This window comes from Lonchura striata, chromosome 3 (assembly GCF_050655825.1).
Source record: "Lonchura striata isolate lonStrDom1 chromosome 3, ASM5065582v1, whole genome shotgun sequence".
Taxonomy (NCBI): domain Eukaryota; kingdom Metazoa; phylum Chordata; class Aves; order Passeriformes; family Estrildidae; genus Lonchura; species Lonchura striata.
Genome location: NC_140705.1, coordinates 86312633 through 86340550, shown reverse-complemented (window position 1 = coordinate 86340550; position 27918 = coordinate 86312633). Strand labels below are relative to the sequence as shown.

The 27918-nt window shown below is 42.5% G+C and overlaps 1 long non-coding RNA gene across 2 annotated transcripts in view; it reads right to left on the bottom strand.

Moving 5' to 3' along the window:
- The window catches only part of LOC146767979 (uncharacterized), a 37605-nt gene extending 9760 nt beyond the window's left edge, over positions 1-27845 (bottom strand). For both annotated transcript variants that reach the window (XR_014953861.1, XR_014953862.1), the window contains exon 1: positions 414-27845. This is a non-coding gene — a long non-coding RNA (uncharacterized LOC146767979). The remainder of the gene's footprint in view (positions 1-413) is intronic.
- Between the last annotated feature and the right edge of the window lie 73 nt (positions 27846-27918).

Below are 27918 nucleotides of genomic sequence, written 5' to 3'. Positions count from 1 at the left end.
TCAAAAAACCCTAGGGACCAGAAACACATGCAGGTCTCCACCCCAAGAGACATTATGAATTCAAAGAACATAGCTTCTAACTTCTCTCTACCAACACCAAGTAATTGGAATCAAAATAAAATGACAACAGGGTTATTCCACTCACTCAAGCCCCACGCCTGGGTGGCAAAATATTTGTCCTGGTTTAGGGCAAATATGTGAGAAAACCTCCAGGAGGAGCACCCCCAGACAGCAAACCCCCATGGTCCCTCCCCCCAACCTGGTTCAGGAAGAATTTTCTTGGTGAGAAGTGGAAAAAAAAACCCCTGTTGATTTAACAGACAGAAACACTCCCTGGCACAAAAACAACATCACCAGATGACAGAAACTCTTTCACTGCTTTGAAGAGATGAAAGAAATTCAGAAAGTCTTGCCTGGGAGTGGTCGCCTGGTTCTTGATCTCTGGTGCTGGGGTTGCCTACTGAAGGTCACAAAATGCAGGTTCTCGGTGTTTCTTGGTGTTTCCCAGGTCCCAGTCTGGAGCAGGTTGGAATGATATTCGGGAAAGGGAAAGTAAAAAAAGCAAGGGCAAAAGCAAAAAGCAGGAGCGAGAGCAAAGTGAAAGCAATCCATCAAGCAAGCAAGCAAGCAAGTAAGCCCTGCCCTCTCTCCTAGACACAGACAGTGGGGGGAGGTGAGCTAGCTGCTAACAAGACAAAACAAACCTTCACTTTTCAGAGCCAGTCCTGAAGGCACAGAACATTACATCAAGCATAAACAGAACACACAACTGGGGATACAAGCACCATAACATTACCCTAGAACACACAGCCTGGGATGGGAAGGCAGCCGGTGATCAAACCAGAGCTTGGTCCTGTTGGTCCATGAGCAGGTTCATGATGGGAAGAAGCCCTACAGGTGCTTGGAATGTGGGAAGAGCTTCTGGAGGAGCTCTGACCTGATTAAGCACCAGAGGACCCACAGCAGGGAGAGGCCCTATAAGTGTGGGGAGTGTGGGAAGACATTCAGGCAGTGAGCTGCCCTGATCGGCCACCAAAAGATCCATGTTGGGGAGAGTCCCTAAGAGTGTGATAGATGCAGGAGGAGGTTTTAGACCAGCTCCAACCTCCTCCTGCACCATCAGATTCACATGGAGGAGAGGCCCTTTGGCTGCCCCGATGGTGGGAAGGGATTCAAGTTCCACTCCACCCTCATCACCCACTGGCACATCCACACCAGGGAGAGGCCTTACAAGTGTCTCTGGTGTGGGAAGAGCTTCTTACAGTGCTCTACCTTGACCCAACACCAATGGAGACACCAGTAAGTGAAGCCCTGCCAGTGCCCTGAGTGCAGGAAGACCTTTGGGAGCTGCTCCAGCTCCATCCCTCACTGGAGGACCCACTTTGGGCAGAGCCCTGCTGATCCACATTCCCTATGTCCCATGTTGGGAAGCCAACTGGCTGGTTATCCTTTTGTTTCGGCCTTCATTTTCTTCTGATTCATCTTCATCCCTCCAAAGCAGTTAAAACAGGGTTAAGAAGAAAGAAATGGATCAGAGATGTCCAAAGTCTCACCATTTCACAAGGTTTTGATGGGGGAACTTAGGATTTGGGGACATCTTCTGGAGGATTTGTGCATTCTGGGGGGATTTTGGGCAGTGTTCTTCATCTCTTTGCACTCCAAAACCCAAGAGGGATCCATCTGTCACCTCAAAACCACTCAAATCCCACTGCAAGCAACTGACTTTGAACCTGTAAGGGCTCAATCCCACATCAAAACAGCTTGTTCCCACCTCAAAAAAAACTCCATCTCACACCAAATGCACTTGATTCCACAGCCGTCAGGGTGAGATGGGCTTGGATGGAGATTGGGAGAAGTGGCATAGCAATTTGGAACAGTGGGATGAGGATTGTGTGGGGCTGGGTAGATGGGATATATTTGATAGGAAATAAAATTTTCACAGCTCGTGATTTCTGTTCCATTCATTTTCAGTCCGTTGCAGTTCTGTTTTCAGTGTGCTACCTTCTCAGCTGATTGTGTTTGTGTCCTCCTTTCTCTTCTGCCTCTCTTTGCCTACTCTGTTTCTCTCTCCATGTCTCCCTTGAGCCAGGGCAGCTGCCACCAAAGACCTTCCCCCAGTTTAATTCCCAGTGTAGGATCTGCAACAACCATGGGGGAAGTTAGGAAGGCAGGCAGTGAAATGTTGCTGTAGGATCTTGCTCCACTTGGCTTTTGGCTCCTTCTTCAGAGCTTTGCCTTCAAGGGCAGGAACATCTTTTCCTCTCTGGCAACTGGAATTCCAGACCCTTGGAGTGTGTGCCATGCAGGACCATACAGACTGGGATACTATGAACTGGGATCCTACAGACTGGGACTGCACAGATTGGCACCATATGGATCAGGACCATACAGACTGGCATCATGTGGACCAGGATGGCTGCACTGGAACAATGAGAACCGAGGCAGTCCCACTCTGCCCAGGGCCTTTCCAGTCATTCCCAGTCCCTCCCATTCCCAGTCCCCCTCTAGGGTGTGGCCAAAACTCTCTGGAGTGAAGTCGGAAGTCCCAGAGAGATCTGGGTACAGGTCCAAGTGCTGGTCTCGGACCCATCCTGGAGCAATCCTTGTCCCGGTGCCAACCTCGGTCTCAGTCTCAGTCCCAGAGTACCCCCAGTAACGGTCTCAGTACACCCACTCGATGCTGTGTTCTCTAGCCCAGGTGTTTATAAGGCCATTTGCCACTGTCTGCCAGAGCTCAGGCTAGCTCTTTGGTGCAGTAACAAGGGTGGGGAACTGACCTGGCTGGGCTAGTGCCAAGGGCAGAACCTTAGAGCTCACTGCTCTACAGCGGTACTCCAAGACAATGTGGCAGAGGACTGGGTGAAGAAAGCAGAGGACACTCTTTTGTGCTGAAATTCCAAGCTGTTTCTTGAGGTGGAAGGATTACAGGAAGAACCAAGGCTGAAGGGATCACAGGCAGAGAGAGCCCCAAGCACTGCTGTGCATGGGATTCTAAAGACTGAAAACCAGGGGGTGGACACCACTATCAAGACAATAGGGAAACACTTGAGGCATGGTTTTGGGGGAGGGCTTATCAGGGTAAGGGGAGGAGAGAAGGCTCAGTTGGGGATTGGTTCAGAGGGTGAGTGACAGGGAACATTCCAGAATAAGGGGCAGGGTTACCTTGACAGGCAGTGCAGAAAGGGCAGGGTTGCTTTGATAGGCAGGGAAGAGTTTGGAACAAGGAGAGGGAATATCTTGAGGGACAGCTGGAAGGGAGGGCACAACTTAGGCAACTACCAAGTGGAAAACATGGGGGTTAACAAAATCTACCATTGAACAACTAACTTAGTAAAACTTCAGGAAATCAATGCGGACTGCAACAGCCATTCTTGAAATGAGACCCATTGTCTGATTCTCAGGGGTACCATGCCTCCACAGGACTTGCTTTTCCATGGCCAGTGGTGTGAAGCATGGCGTAGGTCTTCAAGAATCCAGCGGTGGCTTCTACCTTTGTGAGCACGTAGCACTTGCCTTGGCGTCTCTGGGGCAGTGTGATGTAGTCAATCTGTCAGGCCTCCCCAGACTTCTATTTGGACCACCGCCCCCCATACCATAGGGGCTTCACCCGCTTGGCCTCCTTGATCACAGTACACGCCTCACAGTCATGCCACCCATTGGTGGAGAGGACTTTTTACATCTCGATTGGAGGCCAAGTGTTGTTTTGCTGCACCTCCTGGTAATAAGCCAGTCCCCTCTAAATGTCTTGACTATTACGGCTATTACAAGCAGGCGAGGGAAAGAGGAATATGGAATGACATATTACAATAACATTACTCTACATCTATATAATATTAATCTCTTAATTAATAATAGATCTGACTATTACATGACTTATCTGTAACACTGAGTAATACTGTCCATGATTAGATCCACCCCTCAGTCTTGTGCCCCCTTAGAGGTGGCATCTCTGCCCTGATGACCTGAGGCATCATGAGCCCATTGATCTAGGAACAAGTCCCCCTTGTGTTGCCAATCTGTCTTTGACACCTCTGTCTTTGCTGCCTCATCTACCTGCCCGTTGTTTTGATGCTCCTCACTAGCTCAACTCTTGTGGACATGGGCATTTACATGGCGGACTTTCACAGGTAACTTCTCTACCTGTGTGGCAATGTCTTTCCACTCATCAGCAGCCCAGACTGGTTTTCCTCTATGCTGCCAGCTGGCCTTTTTTTACCTTTCCAGCCAAGCCGACAGAGCATTGGCTACCATCCATGAATGGGTATAAAGGTAGAGCTTGGCCCCTTCTCTCTTTCAGCAATGTCCAGAGCCAGCTGAACAGCCTTGAGTTCAGCAAGTCGACTTGATCCACCTTCTCCTTCAGTAGTTTTTGCAATCTCTCCTGTGGGGCTCTATATGGCTGCTTTCCACTTCCGATTCATCCCTACGATGCAATGGGAACCATCAGTGCAAAAAGTGTATGGTGTTTCTTCTGCTGGTAGTTGGGGGTACAGTGCAGCTTCTTCAGCCCTTGTCACTTGTTCACAGAATTCCCAGAGTGACTAGGTTGGAAGAGACCTTTAAGGTCCTTGAGTCTGTCCCATGCCCTAAGACCTAAATGAGACCTTGGCATTGAGTGCACATCTAGCCTTTTTTAAACAAATCCAGGGACGGTCACTCCATCAGGTCCCCAGGCAGGCCATTCCAGAACTTTAGGACTTTTTCCATGAAAAACTTTCTCCTACTATCCAACCTATATTTCCCTTGATGCAGCTTGAGACTGTGTCCTCTCATTCTGTAACTGCATTCCAAATTTCTCTGCAGAGAAAGATCCAAATGGACACGGGATTTGCGGGATAATACACATTAAGTAGTATTCCAGAAGAATGTCAAACTCTAGGATAATTGTCTCTTCCCGAACTGAATCCCTTTCATGGGAAAATTCCCTAGGTGTATTAAGATCTTCTGATATGCATGCTTAAGACACCGGCTGAGCAAATTTCTTCCTATGTGTGTCTAAGACCAGTTAGGATCTTCACAGAAAGTGTTGTCAACATAGTCATAGAACATGTCTTGTTAAGAAGGGACAACTTCCATCATCATGGCAAATATTGGTCCACAAAATGGATGAATGGTTGGGAGTGACCTACTTGTGTTCAAAATAAAAAGAAAGAATTGCTATTGATTTAACAATTTCATTGCAATATTCATAAGGGAAGAAAAAGACCCTAGTCCTTAACTTTCTTAACTCTAACAAAGATTTTAAAAATTCCTTGAAAAAAAAAAGTGTCATCATTATTGGACTATGAAACAATTTGAGTTGGGCAAAAGTTTTAAAATTGTGTCTAAAGTGACGAAGAAGCCAAGAAAATAGGAAAGGATCAAAAACAGAGAAAAAGAGTGAGCTTGAGTCTGCAAGCTAGTTCTAGAAGTAGTCTGCTAGAAAAAGGAAACCCAAGTTGAATGTCAAATGTATCATGCACTTGATTCAGTAACTGAACAATGTAAAACCCAATCCTTTGGTACAACTTCTCCCAGCAACAAAAACTCCAACAGGCTGACACCACCATCATGCCTGGCCCAGACATATTGCAAAGAGAAATGATGATGTTCTTGAAAATCTATTTGCATCAAAATTGTAAGACATTTGAGGGATTCTCCACATTCTCATGTCTCTAAGTAGCTTGAAAGTATATTGGATAAAAGATGCAACAAAGCATATGATTTATAAGGTCAAGTATAATGGGTGATTTGGGAATGAATCTCTTGTTGATATTCAACTTAGTTTCCACTCTCTGTGAAGTCTCTCTAAAAAAAAATGATGGAGCTGAAGCATGAATCTGCCACTACAAGTGTTAGGCAAACATACAGACTCCCCTTCACATGCACCCCGGTCCACACACACCTAGGCACACACAGAGATCAGCAGAGCAGATGATGGGCACCTTGGAAAAGACTGAAATGCTAAATACCTCTCTTCCTGGGCAAAAGATCTGGTAAAAGAATTCAAATATCTGCTACAAAAATTCTGTTTCATATCTACCTAATATTTAAAACACAGCTTTTTATTTCATTCAATTTGCAGAATATCTTCATTTCACTGGTTTCTTTAAAATTACTTAATTTTCATGTGCTGTATGTCTGAATATTTTTTGCTAAAAATAGAAAAAAATTGATGCTCTATTTTCAGAATAAAACATGGGTTTATACCATTTAAAACCATAATGATATGGAAGAATTTATTTGTCTCCCACTAAGGTGTAATAAGTATTTGAATCACAGATCATTTAGAATGAAATTCTTGACATTTTGAAGATGGTTTCAATAAGTGTTGATCCTCATTGCTCATTGTAAACAGTAATTTTTCAGTGAATGGAAAGTATGTCTGGTATATCTACATTATTCAAACAGAAATTCCTACTAATGGCCAGGCTGAACTCCGGTAAATAATCTCCTGAATGCTATTTTGCCTTCTTGGTTGGCACTTCATGAAATCCTAACATGATGAAGTGTTGAAATACAGAGATTGTCTCTTAGATAGTGTCCCATGTTGAAACCCATCCCATGTATTTGATGTTGGAATTCTTAGCTCTTTTAAAATTGGATCTCTTCTGCATAGTTTTCATGAACCTTTCTGTTACAGTAGTGCAAATCACAGAGAAATGCAATTTTGTATGACTTTGAATTTACACCAAGAGCTGAGAGAAAACTTGCTCCTATACTTAAATCGGAGTTTCTTCTCACTTCAAACTTTCTTTCTCTATCCCTCTATCAAGAGTCCCATTTGTTGCTGCTCAAAGCCCCATCCAACCCAACCCTGAATACTTTCAGCGATTGGACATCCACAATTTCTCTGGGCAACCTGTTCCAGTGTTCCACCACCTCCATAGGAAAAAAAAGTCTTCCTTTTATCTCATAGATGTCAGAAATCATATACAATTATATTATATACAAGGCATATACAATTAGAGAAAAGGTTTGAAATGTTTTTGATTTGAAACACATTTTATATTAATAATAACTTATAAAGTCCTAAAATTGATGGGCATTGGAGCTTGACACTTTTTGAAGAAGTGCATGGAATTTAAAATTCAAACCAGTAAATTGAAAAGCTTCTTGCCATTTCCTTTCTCCTTTGATCTTCAAAATTGCACATGTCAAATATCTGTGCTTCATACAAATCAGACACTCTCAGAAGAAGCTTTTATTTCAGACTAAAATACGGTTTATGTAGAACACTAGTACTAGTGAAGGTTTTTCGGGCCATGGGGAACACCTTCTCCTTGGATTTGTCTGCACAATACATTGGATCCAAACTAGAAAAGTCATCCCAGGTGTGTTCTATTCATTATTCTTACTGCAGCAGGCCTCAAGATTGTGTGAAAAGTATCCTGTGGACCTTGAACATAGCTCCTGTGAAACAGATGAGAGGTGATAAAGAAGTTGAGAGAGAGAATGAAGAGCATATGGCCCAGTAGAGACACCAGAAAGTAATTTTTCATGTCATCCACAGCCTGAGAAATTGTTTAGCACCATGTAAAGGCTGTCTTTGACAAAGAGGGCTGAAACAGATGTTCAAAAGATCTGGTAGGCCAAAATTCATTGAAGCAAATGACCCCAGCCAGTCACCTTGCTGCCGATCATCCATCCTCCATACCAGCTGATCAGCCTAGCAAAACTGCTGCAAAAGAATTGTGAAAAAGGGAGGCACTGTTTCCCAGATGAAGGGGAAAATCCCCTTGGATAATGGTTCCTTAGGGAAGTGTAGCAAGTTATGTACCCTTATAATCTACTGTGCAATACCCAAGTTGGTGAATTCACCATGTGTCAGCATCGCTTTAGAAAACAAATGTTTGATCCTCAAAAAAAATATTTCATCTGTCCTGTTTACCTGCTTCATTTCAGCCAATGAATAGGCTATGTTCTATCAGCAAAGTCTTTATGGTCATATGTTTCTTTCAACAGTGATCATTCTTTCTTTTTTTTTAAAATCAGATACTGTCTTGCAGGAATACTTGATAGAATCCTACCTTTGTTAAAATTACTAATGGACTACTTTTCCACAAAGAACAAAACTTGTCTTTTAATCATATGTTTTTTGTAAGTTGGAAAGATGAATTTGTGCACCAGTCATGTAGAATGTACTCCTACTTCTTCATAAGTTTCACCACCTTCTTTAGAAAATATTCACTCTGTAGAACTTCAAAAGAAGAACTCTAGGTATCTTCATTCTATTGATGTCATTTTTTTCTACCATGCTCTTCTTTTTTTATATTCAACTCCTTTTTACCAATAGAAATATTTTTCCATGACACCTATGGAAAATACCTATGTTGACTCAATATTGCAGCATCAGTCCATTGTTTCTAATTATTTCAACATGGTCCCAACCGTATCTGACAGCTAGACAGCAGAGCTTAGCAACAGTGAATGGGAATAACTTCTGAACAATTTTGGTCAATTTCCCAGGAAGGGCTTGCTTTCTGCCACTGCCAGTTTTCCCAGAGCTATTGTCTGGTTAACAGTTGCAGAAAAAGAGTCTTCTTGCATAAACCTTGGGGCAAGTTCTGTCTCATATTTACTAGTGAATGCAAACAGGGTAAAGGTGATGCTTCCAACCCTTCTGTGCGCTTTCTGTAGCAAGACGGGGGTGACCGCAGAAAGAAGTTTTTGATCTCTCTTCAGAACACAAGGCATGTCCTCATTCATCACCTCCATCACCTCATTCATCTTTTTCTGGGACTCATTGTGGTAGGGGACTTAAGAGAAGTTCCCCCGGACATGCCATGGGAGGAGGCTGTGGTGTAGATGCCCGCCTCCCAGGATGTCCATCAAAACCTACCTCTCCCCCCGAGTTATGCAATTATCAATTATTCCCACCTTTTGGTTATGTCAATCACCCCTTTGTACTTATCCCTTGTTCTGGAAGGTTCTTAAGTTCTCTGATTGTAATTGATTCTTCCCCAGTTACCACCCCCTTCCCTCATCCTCATTTGTTGCATCCCTATCACCCCATCCTAACTCCTCCTCCAAACCCTGTTCCTATTGGATCCCTTGTATCCTGCCCCTCCTACTCTGCACCTGATTATAAACCCTACCCCGCCCCTTGCTCGGGGCTCTCTTCGAGCCTACTCCCTTGCTGTGTGGTCGGGTCGCAGATCCCAGCTGACACCAAGCCCTCAGCGAAATAAAGCAGCTTGAAAGAGTCATCCCTCCTGGCACGAGCCTTATTTATTCACCATCGTAGAAAAGCTGCTAGCCGAGTTCTCTACTATTAAGAGATCTTGCAAGGCAGAATTCTACAATTCATAGCATGCATCTAAAGACTAAGAGGCTCTCTTGCTTGCTAAAGCAAAACATTGTCCTGTCAGCAAATTTGAACACAATGACAACACGGTCAATTCCAATGCTGGCAGGGCAATACTCTACCCCAGTAGTAACATGCCACTATTAGAAGACTGTGTAAAAATATTCCTGTACGAAGTAATTGGAGGAGAGAAAAATAGAATTGGGAAGAACTGCACATTGTTCTGGAAAAAACCTGCTGCAACAGTCTTACAGCCTTCATTTGCTGGTATCTTTTTTAATCATTGGGGTTTTTTATTCATTTATGGGAAGATAAAATATGATGGCACCTTTATGTTTTCTTAATAAAGTACAACCATTTCCCTAATGTCATAGAAACTAAGCCATTTGAATATGTACATACATATATTCTATAGCACACTGTGAGAGAAATTAGCCGGAAAAAGAAATTCAAAGGTTGAAAACTATTTGGAATCAAGTAAGTCTAAGGTGATAGAAGAAAATGGAAGAAATTGTACAGTGCAGGTGTATTATTTCACTTCCTGAAAACTGAGTAGGTTTGCTATTGCCAGTGGTTTTCATTAGGAAGGAAGAAATTCCTTTAGAGAAAAAACATCCAATTGACTTTACAGCAATGTAATGATACTTAACTCCACCAATCATGAAGAGAAATTCTCATCACTTGATATGGAAATCATAATGGTAATGGAGACAAGGATGTCTAGGCCATGCATCAGGAACATCAAAAAGCATTTGAATGCAGGTAAGACTAAGCTCCTGTACTAGTGAGAAGAGAATGCAACAAAGACGTTGGCCTTGAAGAGTCTTCAGGATTAACAGCAGATCCAATTTTTTCGTGTAAAGTATTTATGAATGGAATTCACCTTGGAAGTAACATTGTTTTCTAAAACCTGTTGACAGTATCTCTTCTACTGATACACAGTTCTTATCAATAGAAAAAGAAAAGAACTTTTTTTCCAACTGTCATGCACTCTTAAACAACTGGCAAGAAAAAGAGTATTTTTTCATGCTGAAAATGACCTTATCTACAAAAATGCCTTGTAGCACACTTAGCACTGTAGTCTCTTGATTAGCATCATTTTTTGATTAATCAAAGAAGTTTCACATTGACTATTTTTCAACTTCGATTCATGGCATATTTGTACTTCGGAAGCAACCATGAAGAATTTCTTGGGTTTTACTTTGTACTTGATCCTAAATGTAGCACAGGTTCTGCATTCTGCCATCTGTCTAGCTTCCCCGTTTGATGCACCTTCTGAGAGGTATTTTCAGAATTGAGGACTACCTGCAAGAATGATGTTAAATACATGCCTTTGACTCCTTTGTGGGAGAACAGGGACAGGTGGTTGGAAGATTACATGCTAAACGGAAAGATGGGACCCCGCCTTCATTTGTTAGTATTACCATGAATTCACCGAGCCAGCCAAGAGTGAGCGGCTTGTGACACAAGCACACGGAAGTGATGTCACCCCAGGCTATATAATGCTGTGCAGCTCAGAGATAAACATCATTTTACCATCCACCACTTTGGTGTCTGCGAGCAATTGGCCCGAGCAGTTTGAGGTGATTGCTGTGCCGTTTCTGAACCAGGTCGTCATGCCTCGGAGAAGGCTACAAGTGGTGCCAAAACCCGGGAAGTGGGTAACGGGACTTACCTGGACGAGTGAACAGCGGTGGGAGTGGTGGGACCATCCCGGCAGGGAGGACACTCCTGGACTAGTGAGAAGGATGGAAGCCCTCGCAAAGGTTGTATCACAAATGCATAAGCAATGGGGAATTAATTGCAGGCCTAAATAATTCATTTTTGCCATTACCAGACTTTTGAAAATAGGTGTTATTGACACCATGTCCTCTGGCAGCAGGAAATATCTCAAATCATGGGGTAAAGTCGTGCAAGCTTTCTGAACTGCTTTACAAGAGCGGGAGACTTGGAAGGCTGCCCAAGACTGCCTACTCACCACCCCCAAACTGGGGGTCAGCGCAACAATGCAGACCTCGGTTGGCGACTTGCAGACCAAGCCTAGCAGCTCACAAGAGTGGGGCGATCTCTTGTCACCACCATCCCTGCCCAGCCCTAACCCTGAGTCCCTGTCTGTGGTACAACAAAAATCTCTGTGGGATGACTTACTTGATGAGGTCAGGAATGCCGCTGATAACTTAGAACTAGAGGGGACGTGGGACAGACACCTGCCATATGCCCTGCGAAATGACACCGGGCGGCAAACCGAGGGGTGGGATCCGGGCGTTATGGGTGGGAAAAAAATGGGCCCATCTGCTGTGGCGGGTGCACACGAGCAGGAGCGGGAGGAGGTTCAGGAGAAGGGGGACAGCAAGAATGGTCACGGAGGGGCGGAGATTATGAATGAAGGCAATAAGCCAAATCAGGACATGCCCCGCAAAACATGCCTTTATATGATTAGACCTTCAGTAAGCAGGGGGCAAAGTGACTGTAGGGCGAGGTAACAGCTTACCCATCATAAAAGGCAGCGGGGGCAGAGTTCTACAAAAAGGTACCGGAGCCCAGAACTGTCCAGTCAGTTGACTTCTGCCTCCGAGTCAGATATTAGCTGGGGTGAATGGTCGGACAGCTGGTCCATCACTGATTCAGATTCAGAGTATGAGAGAGCTAACCCAAGTAAAACCAGAAGTAGCAACTCTCCTGCACTGGCGAGGAGGCAAACTAGGGATACTCCACTCACAGACTGGAAAAAGATACAAATTGCTTGTGCTGAATGGGCCTTGCCTGCCACCTTGGCATTTCCAGTTCATGTCACAGATGCAGGGCAAAGCCCTATACCCCCGTGAATCCCAAAGATGTGTAGGCAATCGTTAAAGCAGTTGCAGATAAAGAAATCAACTCTGCTATGGTCTCTACCTTTGCGGACAGTGTCTTTGGAAACGATGATATGCAAACAATCAAACGTGCAAAATGATCTTTGATGGGGCGGGAATGATCGTTTTCAAACAAGAGTGGGAGGATAATTGCACAAAGCTGCTTGCCCAGGTAACCGGCACAGACCACCCATGACATAGCTCCAGTCTGCAGCAACTAATGGGCCACGAACCAACAGTGCATACACCTCAGGCACGAGCTCAACACTTATGGGCCCCTGAAGTTGCAGCAACCACTCGTGCAGCCAGAGACGCCATCCGCACAGCCTGAAGAGTAGTTGCCAAACCGGCACCATGGTCTACCATAAAACAAGCTGAGATTAAAAGTTTCACTCAATTTGTGGACCGCCTCCAGGCAGCGATCGACTCCTCAGCTCTACCCGCAGAAGCGAAAAGCCCAGATGCACAGGAATGCTTATGTCAACAATGCAATTCAGCCACCAAAGAAATTCTACGCTCACTGCCAGCCAGAGCAAACCTCGCGACCATGATCAAACATGTCGCGAAAGAAGAACACCTAACCCCAATTCAGGCAGTGGTCTGTACAGCAATAACAATGTGATGGCATGCGTTAAGTGCAGTCGGCCAGGTCACGTTGCGTCAAATTGCCCCCAGGTGGATTGCTGCCCTGAAGTGGATGACCCGCAATTCTCAGTCCACTCATTACCCTCACAACAAAATCGACCCAGAGGACCGTGTTGGGCCTGTGGAAAAAAGGGACATTTTGCAAAGGATTGCAGATCCAAAGCTCAGGGAAACAGGAAGGAGAGGGGGTGGGTGGGCTATGTACAGCCCCCTCCTACTTGGGATGTGACGCGGCCCAGTTATGCCTACCCCGATAGAATCTGCCACCCTCCCAAATAGCAACTGGTTCTGCTACCTACCCCATGGGTACAACTCCAAATCAACAACAACTGTTCCCAGAGAACGGGACCCCGGGTGGCCCTGACCGTAGAATGCAATAACCCTCCCATAGTATGGGGAAGTTGCTGCCTTTACAACTCTCCCCTTTACATGTTCCCCCAGAATTCCCCTTCAGATAACATTGTCATCAACATCCCTTTCCTGATTGATACTGGAGCAGATGTTATGGTTATCCCAGAAACAAACTGGTCTCCAAGCTGGAAATTGGAAGAAGCTCCCCCGGTAGGCAGAGTCGGAGGATCATCCCAAGCCCGAAAAAGCACCCAATTAATTGCCATAATGGTCCATACAGAGAAGGGACCTGAAAAAACCATCACTCTCTTCCCATATGTCATGTCAGGAGTTCTGCCTTTGCTGGAAAGAGATGCCCTAGCTCAAATAAAAGTCAGGGTGACAAATTTAGCCTGAGGGCCACTGAGGGCCACCCACCTTTCCCAATTAAGCTAACATGGAAGTCCCATGACCCAGTGTGGGTTGAGCAGTGGCCCTTGCCAGAGCCTCAAATAACTGCCCTTCTTGAGTTACTTAGTTGCCAGTTACAACAAGGCCACATAGAACCCTCCACCAGTCCCTGGAACACCCCAGTTTTTGTGATTCCTAAAAGAAGTGGTGAAGGCTATCGGATCCTCCATGATTTGTGTGAAGTAAACAAGAAAATTCAACCGATGGGTCCTGTTCAAACATCGCTACCTGCAAACTCCATGGTACCAGAAGGACAGCCTTGCACGGTGCTTGACATTAAAGACTGTTTTTTCTCTATACTGCTGCACCAGGAAGACAAAGAAAGGTTTGCTTTTTCCGTCATGTTCCCAAATGGCCAGCATCCTAACCTGCGCTTCCAGTGGATTGTGTTACCCCAAGGTATGGTCAACTCTCCCACTATCTGCCAAATCACAGTGGATCAAGCATTGATTTCAGTCTGAGATTAAGACCCCACCACTACTATCATCCAGTATATGGATGACATTCTGTTTGCAGCACCATTGGCAGGTCAAGTAGACCAATTAGTGTCTTCTCTTTCGCAAACCTTGGAAGTGAATGGGTTTGAAGTCGCAGACGCTAAAATAAAAAAGGGGCCTTGCGTGACCTTCTTTAGGAGTGCAAATCACAGGCTCCTATGTAACCCCTCCACGAATAAAAATCCATAGGAATATCAAGACACTCCACGATGCACAACTGGTGGGATCTCTACAATGGCTCCGCAACATTGTCTTAATTCCCCCCAAAATCATATCCCTGTTATATCTTCTGCTGCAGGGGAAGCAGCCATGGAAGGAAAAGTCTCTAACTCCAGCAGCAATAAGTTTGCTTGATTTCATCAAATGTCAGATGTCCTCGAGATGGAATCAAAGTGTAGTGCTTGACCTGTATGTCCACTTCACGGAAGGAGGAGGGGGTAGGAGTGTTAGCTGAAGGAACTCCCAATGAAGCTAGGCCCATTCAGTGGGTAGTTTTGGGAAAGCCGCTACGCGCATTCTCCCCAGGGGTTGAGTGTTACTAAGATTATGTAAGATCTTATGAAGTGTTTTACAATAGAGAATGAGAGGTTCTAACCATAACACACACTAACCATACAATTTGGATGGATCTCTTCTACTTTATACAGCAGCAGATATGGTTTAGCACTCCACAATTCAGTCCCTGAAAGTGCATGGGCAGCAGATTTAACCTATCTGCCCAGTCCACCAGAATCCTTCATTATCTTTAAAAATGCTTTGCTATATCTCGTTATCTGTCTCCCTATCTCCATTTTCAGCTCCTTGATCTTTCATTGACAGGATGAGATCAAATTTAGCCTAGCAAGGATATAGCCTTTCAAAACCACATTTATTATAGTCTCTATTCTTACAAGTAGAATTATGTGGATGTGACAGCCTGGTCAGAGAGTGAGAAAAGGAGATAAGTTTTCTCACGGGGGATTTGTGAGACTTTTAGGGAGTTGTAGAGAAATGATGATAGCTTGTTACTGTAAACAACTTGCAGGTGGTGTTTTTCTACTCTTTGTTTTTCTGTTCTTCTCAAGGATTGTTTGTGAGAAAAGTGTTTTTGCTAGTTAGCCCATCAGATAGAATGTGTGGGAACAGTCTATAAAGAGGAGAGTTTTTCACGTTAACGTTGCGGTTGTGCAAAGCAGCCTTCTTGGAGTCCATGCAGCTTTTTCACTCAGTAGCGACACCTGCATACTGCAGGGAACAGTTTGGAAGAGCCTAGTTGTTTTGTTTCTCAGATGTTATGTTGCTGCATAAAAGAGCTCTTCTTTGAATTTTTTCCCTGCTGAAGTATAGCATGTTCTTCAATGATTGTGATGCAAACTCATGTTCATCTATTACAGAGTCTTACAGAGTATGCAGCAAAGTTTTCTCTTCTTCTGCGGACATTTTCCTCTTTTGATGAGAAATGCTGAAGGTCTGAATTCATTTGCAAAGGTCACTGATTCACTGCTACAAAATTGTTAAAGCTAGTAATAGCGGGGAAAGTGTGCTGTTGATGTGTGTGTAGATGTCATGTCAGCTGCTGTTTGGATTAAAAAGCATGAACATAAGCAAAGATATCTGCATGGCTATAAAATAAATAGGAAGATATTTGTTGTGATTTCTGCTTTAAGGAGCAAGAAGTATGGAGGCCTCATTTCAGTGGCTAGATGTAGTATCTCATATGGAGGAAGGAGAGGCAGGAATGCCTTGGGAGGCTACAACAGTTTAGGTTAGAGTGACAACTAGGGTTTTTTTCCCATGGTTCTGTGTTCTTGATGTTAATAACTGTTGGGACATCACTTCTAGTCCCTTGCCCAGTTCCAGAATGTCCACTGTTTCCTACTTTCCCATTGGTCCTTGCTATATGTTACTTCCCCTCTCTCTACCCAGTGGTTACTGTTCCTTTAGCCCGCCTTTTTGCCTGGCCTCATTCCTCCCATTGGCCCTTGAGTTTCACCCCACCTAGTCCTGGTCAGTTCAATACCTTGGACCCTCTTCTGTTGGAGACTCTGATTTCTGGGCTCTGAGCCCTGTTCCTCGCTGTCCCTTCAGCCCTTCTGTTAATGAATAGTGGTTGGAAGCCTACACAGAGAGCCTCTCCTGTCTTGTCTGGCCGGCCTGCTAGGCACCATCTGTCTACGTGAGCATCTGCTACTCATTTGGGCTATCCACCTTGGCCAAGGGAGATGCTCTTGGAAGGTGGCCGCCCCGGTGACGTGTGCTGTGTGGCCGCAGCTAGGTAGTATCTTCCTTGGGCCAGTTCTCTTCAACATCTTTCTAACAACCTGCACCCAGGACTTGAAGGAATATTAAGGAAGTTTGTCAAAGACACTAAATTGGGAGGAGCTGTGAGCAAACTGCCTTGAGGGCAGAGAGACCCTGCAGAGAGATCTGACAAAGAAGAAAGATGGGCAATCACCAACCAGATGAAGTTGAACAAGGGCAAGTGCTGGATTCAGCACCTGGGACAGGCCAATCCTGGGGTGTGTATAGACTAGGGAGCAAGAGGCTAGAGAGAAGCAGTGCAGAAAGAGACCCAGGCTTCTGGCCAGTGGCAAGCTGAATGTGAGTCATCAGTGCCCTGGCAGCAAGGAGGGACAATCCTCTCCTGGGGCAGGTAAGGCACAGTATCACCAGCTGGGCAAGGGAGGCAATTGTTCTGCTCCGTTCTGCTCTGCTCTGCTCTCCTCTGGGGTGGCCTCACCTTGAGTGCTGGGGGCAGTTTTGGGTGCCACAATGAAAAAAGACATTAAGATATTGGAAAGTATTCAAATGAGGTCTACTGCCGCTGTTGAGGCAGGATGGGAATGAAGAGACGATCAGAAGGCTGCTGAGAGTAAAACATCCGATTTATTCAAAATACACTGCTCTTTTATACAGAGCTTCATGAGGACCAGCTCCATTGGTGCAAAGTGCTTGATGCACAGTGATAGAACTTAACTATAAACAATGTGAAAACCAAGAGAGATAAAGAATTATTTACATTCTTCTCCAGCTCTTTCCCAGGCTTCTGCCTGGCTAGAAACTCTCATTTCTCTCTTTGAATCTGAGTCCCACAGACTACAAGGACAGGACTCGAGGAAATGGCATGCAGCTGAGTTAGGGGAGGTTTAGGTGGGATAACAGGAAATGTTTTTGAACAGAGGATGGCTGGGCACTCGAAGAGTCTCTCCAAGGAGAGGTCACAGCATCACACCTGTCTGAGTTTAAGAAGCTTTTGGACATTTCTCTCAGGCATATGGTGTGATTCTTGAGGATGATCCCCTGCAGGGCAAGGAGTTGGACTTGAAGATCCTGATGGGCCCCTTCCAATTCAGCAGATTCTATGACTCCATAGTTCTGTCCTGGCCACTCAAGGTCTATTGCTTGCTCACACCAGATTTTGATCTGCTCTTGTTGCTCAGAATTTGTCACAAGTGAGATTCTTTAACCTCTACTGGGTCATGATAGTTATCACTAATGATAAAGGGCCTTTTCTCAACAGAAATTTGAACATCCATCCTAGAATGCTAAACAAATATTTTCCTTGAAACAACACAGTCTTATGCCCAGTATTCTTTCCAAATCTTAAGGAGAAAGAAGCAAAATGAGGAGACATATTCCAATGAAGCACTGTCAATTTTCCGGTTCTTTAGCAGTAGATTTCTACTTCCACTATACTTTTCTATAAAAGCATGGTTTTGTATAGCATGTCATTTTCTAGCAAGAGACATTTTTGCAACTGAGCTCATCTGTCTCTGTGAAAAGATATTGTAAGAAGCGAGAAACATATTTTCAGTGACAAGTGAGGAAAAAAAAATAGAGTATGAGAAGCAACTCTGTGATACTAAGGTGAGACAAGAAGGAGGAGGAGGTGCTCCAGTTGACAGTCTCTGGACTCCTGCAGTCCCTGGAGGGCATCATAATGAAGCAGGTTGTCTCCCAGCAGTCCCTGGAGAACCGTGGAGGAACACATACCTACACTGCAGCCTGTGGAGGGCTCCATGCCACAGCAGGTGGATGTACCTTGAAGGAAGATGCACCTTGTGGAGCAGAAGAGCATCCTTGAGCTTTTCTTTAGTGGAAGAGTATGTGCAAATGTCCAACAGCTGCTAACTCAAATCTATTCTCTTTCCACTTATTGTCATAGGTAAGTAAGAAGACCATCTAAGAATTAGAAGCCTCAATTCTTTTGCTCGAGGCTCCCATTCTCTCAGCCACTCCTTTAAAATTTTGTTTTCTATGAAATAAAATCCAAGATAAAGTCCTTAAGGCTTGATGTTCAGGCTTTTCAGAAAATAGGGAGGGCAAATAACTCTTGTCACTGTCATTTTTTTAAAATAGAACTAAGAAAAATTAAATTCCTGTTTTCTAAGGACTTACCGAAAACAATTGGTAGAAGTGATGAGATTGAAGAGTATCATTAATCCGAAAAGAGACTATCATTTAGGTACCTCAGTTATGTACAAGTTTTTTTACCAGGAACTCTAGACTTTTAAACAGACTTTGGACACAATAGTTATCTCTGGGAATATTTTAGGATGTATAGTACATTCATCTTTAAATAGCGCTATCTGGTTTATAGTTATGAATTTCATTTTAAATTTGATTTGAAAAGAAAGATTGGTGTTTCAGATCATTTACAATTTTGAAACATTTCAGTTGTTGACAGTTGTTGCTGTCTCCTGAGGGCAGGAAAACAACCTTTGTACCAATACTGAAACAAAATACTTGGAAAAAATATTTTTCCTCATTCTTTTCTGTCTATTCTAACAGGCACAACAGCAAAACCAGTGCTATTAGTCTGAGTTGCCCTAGCACTCATGGATGGCAAACTTGAAAGAAAAGAAAGAAAAGAAAGAAAGAAAGAAAGGAAGGAAGGAAGGAAGGAAGGAAGGAAGGAAGGAAGGAAGGAAGGAAGGAAGGAAGGAAGAAAGAAAGAAAGAAAGAAAGAAAGAAAGAAAGAAAGAAAGAAAGAAAGAAAGAAAGAAAGAAAGAAAGAAAGAGAAAAAAGGGGAGGGCAGGGGAGGGGAGGGGAGGGGAGGGGAGGGGAGGGGAGGGGAGGGGAGGGGAGGTTTTCACAGGAGGCACTTAAAGAACCCACAGTGTATCCAAGTTCCTATCAAGCCTTCTGGATTAGTACTTGCAAGTTTCTCAAATGGATGAACCATAACATAATTTCAAGTCATTTGGTGTGAAAAAAACATGTTGAGCATATATAGTGCCTTGTCCATCATTTCTAGCTTATAAAAGAAAATAGTCATTCTAAATCTGCAACTACAGCATATGCAACATCTATGCAAAGCGTGCACTAGAAATTCAGCTAGAAATGACAATTTCTTAAAAGGCTGGTAACTGAAGAGAACAGAGCAGAGGCTGGGCTGCTGCACATCCCTACAATTCTTTGTCCTCATCTGGCAGAAAGCGATTGAGCTGGAAGCTCATTTGAACCTTCATTTAAGTAGTGATTAAGAGCACATGTCTTGAAACTACCTTCTCCAGATATTTCTATTTATTCTAAATATTTCTTTTACAATAGGGAGAACTTCTTATGCTAAGACTGCAGAGGCACTAAATAGTGACTAAAGGAACTTGCCTATCAATTGCTTCAAGGGAAGTAAGTGGTTTTCCCACTATCCTTCTTCCTTTCTCCTTTGGAAAACTGATAACCTTTTCATCAGAAACAGTCAAGTTGTCTATCACAACATCCAATCAATCCTATGAATGATCTAGAATAAACACTGTTCTCCTGAATGTCTTTCTTTTACCCTTCGAAACTTGACTTTCAGGGGGAAAATGTGGCTCTTTTACCTTGGGTATTTAGACTCAATGAAAATCCACTTTTCAAAAGTAAATGGTTAGGAATTGATTGGGAGGATCGCTTCTTCAGCTATGTTTTAAAAGTGATTGTCAAAATAGACCAGTGAAATTTGGAGTCTAGGAAAAGTCTATTAAACAAACTAAACAAATTAAAAGAAGAGGATCTGATTTACACAATCATGTACAGACACATATATATACACACATATATACAAATCAATAAAGATGAGTATTTTATTCCTGTAACCAAACCATCTTAAATTGATTAAAACCATAGAAATAATGACAAGTAATGTTTTCCATTATAACTCATAGAAGAAAGGGCCGCTACTTACTTAGAAGAAAAAATCATATTAGAAAAAATATTCAGGCCAAAATATTTTCAGTAGCAACATGGTTTCAAATACTTGGCTACTTTCTACACCTTCAACTGCCAAGAGCTACCTTTGCATTGTGGAAGAGAAGTGTAAAAGTGGCAACCAAAGAAACTGTTTCTTTTGTAGTTAGTTTGTGAGTTTGAGCTTTTAAGGTTTTGGTTTTTGGGGTTTGTGGATTTGGGGGCTTTTCCCTTGGTTTGCTATTGTTTCTAACACAAGATCTATCTCTTACTTAGTATGTTAATTAACCCTATCAGGAGATAGTTAGGTTTTGTTTTGGGAAGTACATCAAATGTAGAACAGTTTTGATAGAAGTTCATGCCTAGAATGCAACATGAAACAACTCTTCAGATGGAATCAAGTAATTGTACACCTTTGTTTCTAGATACTTATGACTAACTATTCATTTCTAGCAGAATTCTTCCCTTTGCTTTGTGAATATGGCATTTTTTGTTCTAAAATATTTTGACTTTTCTGACCAAGACTGGAAACCAAAATTTGTAACAATCAATATCAGAGCAACAAATTAATTCACCAGGACAAAGAAGTACATGGTAGATTCACTAGAAAAAGAAGTAGAGGAGATGATTTTTTTTTTTCCAAGTCTAAATTCTAATAGTGGGGTAAGTGCCCTTCAAGCAAGATGGCAGAAATAAACACAGGAGCATGTTGCTCTTAAAAGTCTGATGAGAAGCGCTGTTTGGTAAATTATCAGTGTGTTCTGGGATTCTGGAAAGAATAGAAAATTGTCTTTGATTGATGGTGGGAAAAATAGTGGAGAAGTATAATGAGAATACTCTTTGATTTAGTGTGTTTGTCTTCCAGAAACAACACCATAAATGCTTTCTAATATTAAATGATAGAGCAGCCAACTGAACCATTTCTGAAAATTTTTCCCAGTCTTCAAAAAAAAAAAAAACCCGCTTATGCAAATATTAGCAAAAAACCAAATTGACCCAAGAAATATTAAATTACAGATTATAAAGGCTATAAAAATGCAAAAAATGCTGATGGGTAGCTAATAAGTATCTAAACATGCTTTCACATGGTACATGATATTGCTAAAGAAATAGTCTAACTGAAAGCCATGAATTCTTTATATCATTATTTTAACCTCTTTCATATTTTAAATGTGAAAGAAATGCATCATTAAGGACTCTAGATGTAGATCTCAGATTCATCTCATATATCAAGCAAATATTTTTTCACTGGTTTTCTTGAAGTTCTGCTGACTGTATTGCTCATTTATTGGCTTGCTTTTTTGCTTCTTTCTGCTTTCAATGCTGGGCAATTCATGCCATCAACAAAGAATATGATTTCTTTCACCTAAGCAAATGAACTTCATCTGTAGAATCCCTTTCTATTAAATTGACAGAAAAGTAATTGATTTTTCCATCTAACGTTGATTCTTCTGGTAAAGGTCACCTGGAGAAAACTTGATTCTGCTAGGATTCAACTCAAGGATTGGAATAATTGAGAAGACTGGTAGGCACTGGAGCATGGAGAACCCTTCAGCCTCTGGGGATATTACTACAGAATAAAATTATCAACTATCTCAACTTTATAGACTGTACTGAGCACAGTTCTGACTAGAATCTGTTTCACACATAGATAGCCCTTTGAAAGACACATGAGAAGATGAATCTCACCTCCTGATCTGTGTAGGTACTTGTATTTCTATTGACTATTTAGGAGAGCTAGATGAATTGTAGATGTCTAAAGTTAGGTGAGACAAAGCCCACTCTCAATGCCTAGAAACCCCTCCCTAGAAGCTACAAAACACACAATGCTGCAGTTCTGTAAAATTTGCAAAGCCAATGACTATAGTATTAAACGTGTGCAAAGTACTTGCACCGAGATATATTTCAAGATATTCACAAGTCACGTTGGAAGGCATGAAGACACATCTTTTATCTCTTCAGTGAAAAAAAAAAACCCAAAATAGATAAGTTTCCTGAATTTAGCACTCTTGCTGTCTCAATTCTTTAACTTCACAGGACTTAATTCAAAAGCATCCAATTCAGAGAAAGATTGGAAAATCCAGATAGATAAGAAAATAAGAAATTGCTTAGAGTCATCTGATAAGGCTCAAGAGTGGTAGGCCAGGCAGTGAGGGGACTGATCTTATTAGGACTAGAAAAGAAAGAGGTTCTTTTGTGTGACCCAGTCAAATTCAGGATGTTTCTAGGCTTCACCATGCTGGTTTTACTGGTGCCAGCAATGTTGGTATGGTACAGACAGCAGCTATTCACTTCTCTATTTATTCAGCTCCATAGTTTACTTTCTTCTGGGGAGGGCTTTATTAATTTTATTGATATCCTTGAATAAAAGCTAATAGAAGAAAGACAATATGATTCACAGTTTTATTAAGTTATAAATGTTCACCCTTTATTTTGAATAGAGAACAGATGTGGAGGGATAGAATTTCTCTGTTAGTCTCATTTTGTAAGCCCTGATACCCTGCTGTTTTATTGAAAAAATCTCCAGGGCAGTAGCTGGGAACATGGGTGTGTGATTCCTGGTGTTTTGGGTAGGTCACATCTTGGAACAGTAACCCACAAAGTGCTGAGCAGGGACTGGCAAGGGAAGATCATCAGCATGCCCCTCCTGCACAGCTGGCAGATCACCTGGACTCCACTGCTGGTAATAGGGTACCTCTTTTACCTCCTCCTGGGTGCTATGGTGTTCCAGCTGCTGGAGAAGCAGGCAGAAACACATTTTTGGTACCAGTTCCAGCTGGAAAAGCTGAAGTTCCTGCAGAATTACACGTGCTTGGACAGACAAGCCCTGGAGCAGTTTGTACAGATAAGAGGTAAGGGTTCCCATTATTTTGGCTCAAGCATTATTTTCATTAGAAGAAATTATACTATCAGGGCCAAGTAGCCTACCATGATATAAACTGATCAGCTGCCCATGACATTAAATATCTAACTTTATAAATAACTCAAGCCCATTCATATACTTCTTTATTTTGATCTATGGAAGTAGTTTCTTTCCACAGTCATGAATTCCCAAAATATAAGTGCATCTAGTGATGCACTTGTGCTACATTGCAATAATTTCAAATTCATGGTTCTCATCTCCCTCATTAAATATTACTGGGAATTATGAACGGGAACAAAAAACAAGAATCAAACCTAAAGAAGTAGGTTGCCCTTCCAAGATTCTCCAGTTCAAATCTAAGCAAATTCTGCCCTTTCGTACTAAAACCAACAATGTACAAGCAACAACTGACAGAACCAAAGAACACAGTCTTAAGCTGTGCCAAGGGAAACATAAGCTGGGTATTTGGAAAAAGTTTGGAATGGTTTACCCAGGGAGGTGGTGGAGTCACCATTTCTGGATGTGTTTAAAAAAAGACTGTATGCAGCACTCAGTGCCATGGTATAATTGAGGTGTTAGGGCATGGGTTGGACTCGATCTTTGAGGTCTCTTCCAACCTATCAAAAATCAGATACCTTGTAGTAGTTATGTGTGGGAGGGGGTCCTGGGGAAAGCTGCTCTGGGAAGCCTTGGGAGACCACAGTTATATGATTCCCACCTCTCCCTATGTCCATCACCTGTTGTACCTTCCCCGGTTTATGTCAATCAATGTCTGTGACATCCCTCAGTTCTGGGAAGTTCCCTGTTCTCTGTTTCCCCATTGGTTCCCTGCAGTTAATCACTCCTTCCCCTTGTTTTCACTGGTTCAGTTCATGTCACTCCATCCCTGCTCCTCCCCCAAGTTCTTTCCCTATTGGTCCATATGTACCCTGGTCCCTCCTGTCCTTCCCCAGTTATATAACTTGACCCCTCCCCGGGAGGGGGCTCTCACAGTCAGCTACCCTCTCATGCGGTTGTCTCCCACTTCCCTGAGTTGCTCCAATAAACTCTCAAGAATTGAAGCTACCCGTGTGTCATCCCATCTTTCAGTGAAACAGAGAGTTTAACTATCCAGGGCTCCTGTCAACTGTCCCTGCAGTGGTCCTCCCTGTGCGACAAAGGTCCAGGGTGGCCACAGTTATGTTCACTAGAAAAGCAATCTTTCTGGGTGTAGCTAACATTTGAATCAAGAAAGAGAATCTTCTTGGGTCTCATATTCGTGGAAACAACTAAAGCTGGGGTTGCTATTGACTCCTGTTCATGTCTTGCATCATACAAAGTCTTTTGAAGAGATGAACAAATAATTCCTTCGGGCATTTTGCAAAATTACAAAGGCTGTTACTTAGCCTTTATAAGGTGTGTGACAAACAAGGGGATTCTTAAAACCCCAAACACAGAGCAGAGGGAAATCAATCTCCCACAGAAAAATCCTTGGGGACAGCAAAGGAACACAATCTTTATTAAGGCAGTTGACAGGATATTGATGCAGGAACAGTAATTTTTTGGCATACAATAGTTTTTGTCTGGTGAGAACTATCTGGAATAGCAGATAATATTTTATTAGTTAATCTTTCAGTCTAGGAGAAGCCTAATGTTCATTGAAAATTATATGGAAGTCATAGCTAAAAATAGTAATTCATCTTTACAAGTACTTATATGGAGGAAACAGAAATGAGCATGTTCCCCATGCCCCTGCCCACAGACATAACTATACATTTATACCTGCCTAAATTAAAAACCTGAATGAGATTACTAGATTACAGAAGGAAAGAAGAGCAGATACTTAATTTTTTTTAAGGCACAACTTTTTTTTTTTTTTTTTTTTTTTTTTTTTTTTTTTTTTCCCAGTTTGAGCACTTTGGGGAATCTTACACCTGACAAGGTCCATGTTTTCTTTGCCAGTTGCTGGCTCCTACATAGTACAGTGTGGCTACTCAAATCAGAAATGCTGGCATATAAGAATACTGCTAATGGTTTATTCAACTGATTTAAAAACTGCATGTTCAAATGCTTATCCCATCCAAGATTTCCCTCATGTCTTACCACTACCTACCTCACAGATTTTTTATCTCCTCAGTTTTTACACTGATCTTCCTTGATGCCCTCAGCTATTCCTATAAATTTACGCAATGGCTTTCTTTGTAGACTTTCACTGGGAGCAACTAACTCTCTTCTGTCTGGCTTTTTGTATCTTTGAAAATCTCACAGGAAACTTTGTCTCTCAGTATTTTCTTTGGACACAATGTTTGCACTAGCACTTTTAGCATCATCACTGTACTCTGTACCTGCCTTGTTTTAACACCATGACACCTTTGGCCTCTCTATGTAAAAGACAAAACTGAAGTTCTGCTGACTTCTGTATCTAACCTATTTTCTTCACCTTGGTTTTTCCATGCCTTCTGTACTTTATCAAGCCACAGTCAGCCACAACACATGCACTACTCTAAAGGTGATCCTATCCACTGTTTTACACCATACTGCATGCCACAAAAAAATGTTAAAGAGGTTTGTTTATCAGGAAAAAAAGCACTTACTGATAAAGTGTTTCTTAAAATTATCCTTACTTGACATCTGACTGCAGAAAGTTTGGATTGTTTTTACTGCAGTCCAGAAAATTGCTCCTGTATCTGATACTGATTTTGCAAAGTAGCAGCAAATAATTAGACTACCTCCTGGATTTTTTGATACTACTGCCTTTAATAAAGCTGACAATATCTGCAGCAGTTCTCCAGCTGCCCAACAGAAGATTCAAAAAGCTACATTTAAATCAAGCATATGGCCATGCTGGAAGAGAAATGAAAAGAATACTGATGCCCTCTCGTGTGCTACATAAGTGATAGAAATTTCTTGCTTATTTTGTAAATTTTTCAACGTTCTGAAAAGCTCCTAAAGATCATGCACATCTATAATAAAAGTTACTTTGAGATACATACTGGGAGCACTGGCCGAGGTTATGAGCATTGATAGACCAAGTGCTTTCTGATAGTGCTCCTCTAATAAAAATGTAGTCATCAAGTGTCAATTGACTATCTAAGAAAAGTAATGTGGAAGAACTGCACAATCACAAGAACTTGCTATGAGCCAGAGGAGCACACAAATTGGATTTTATTGGTCTAATAACCCATTTTACCAGTGTATATTTCTGCCCAGAATGGAGAGCACACATGCTCAGCTCCAAGCATAGAAAACAACAGATTTCCAGCCTCTGCATGTGGCTCTGCAGGCTATGGCAGAAGCAATGGCCCAGGCAGTGTTCATTTGTGCTGTGGAAAAGTAGCACTTTGTCCTGAGCAGCTACCACCTGCAATCCAGGACAGGACAAGAAGCAAAGGCTTACACTTACCCTTTTAGCCTACTCAACAAGACCTTCCTCATCCTCAGATATACATGCTGTTCTTCCAGACAACACTAAAGTATCATTGGCAAAGATTTGAGTATGTCTCTGTGGAAATGTAGACAAGGGACATTTCTAAGAATACTCAAGGAAACAGTCATTTAAATATTATATTATTCTGTATAGATTTGTTGTGAAACTTGATCTCTTTCTTCCCAAATTGTCTAGCAAGCACATGCCTGATATTCTGAGTTTTCACAGCATGTCATGTAGTTAAAAACCCCGAGTCTCACCTGTTTTACATATTTTTAACATAAACATTAAATTCTATATGTCTAGTCCATAATGTTTCAACAGTTATACTCAGTGTGCTTTGTATAAATTATCTGGGTTTAAATACAGCTAAAATATCAAAATGTGCCTCAGATGTGTCTATTTCCATTTTAAATGTGATGAGTAAATATATACTTTTTAGTATCCTTGCATTTTTTCTTACTTATTTTTATAGAGAGTTTTATATATATATATATATAATTCCAATTTTGTCTTTAAATATCACTGAGTAATGAATATCCTGAAAAGGCAGAATTAAGACTGAGCAATAAGTAGCATTGTTGTTTTTTATTTCCTAAGACTGTGCTCTGGGTTATATCTTTAAACTGGAATTGGTCCAGCCTTTGGATATTAATTTTTGCATTTTGGCAGTGAAATCATGTGTTTATTCCAGTCAGTTTAAAGTTCATCTCAGAAAACTATGAATTAGCACATTACCAGAACATTCCCAGGGGGGCAATACATGTTTGGAGGCTGCCACACTTGCAATAGTATGTACACTCGTGTCCTGGTTTAGGGCAAATTTGGGAGAAAGCCTCTGGAAGGAGCCCCAAGAAAGCAACCCCCCACGGCCCCTCCCCCTACCTGGTTCGGGAAGAATTTCCTTGGAGAGAAGTGGGAAAAAACCCTGTTTATTTAACAAAAAAAAAAAACCACTCCCCAGCACAAAAAAAAAAAAAAAAAAAAAAAAAAGGGACAACACTAGATGACAAATCTCTTTCACCACTCTGAAGAGATGGCAAATTCAGAAAGCAGAAAATGTCTCCTGGGAGTGGTCGCCCAGTTCTTGATCTCTGGTTGTTGCTGTGCGAGACCGGTTCTGGGCGGGCGCCTGCGGGAGCACGGCGGGAGGAGGAGAGAGGCGGCGGCCGCTTTCCCCTGCGGCTCTGCGAGGCTCAGTTCTAGCGCAGGCACAGATGAGAGGGCGACACGGGGCTCGGGTGCAGACACGTGTTTATTGTGGGAGCGTGTTCCCGAGACCCCGGGACACCGACCGAGGGTCGGTTATACCCCGTGCCGGGGCTGGGGGAACCTGAGCCGCGGCCAATGGGACGGGAGGCAGGGGACAGGGGCAGGGAAACACCGGGGTCCCCGGAGAGGCAGGAGCAGCGAGGGG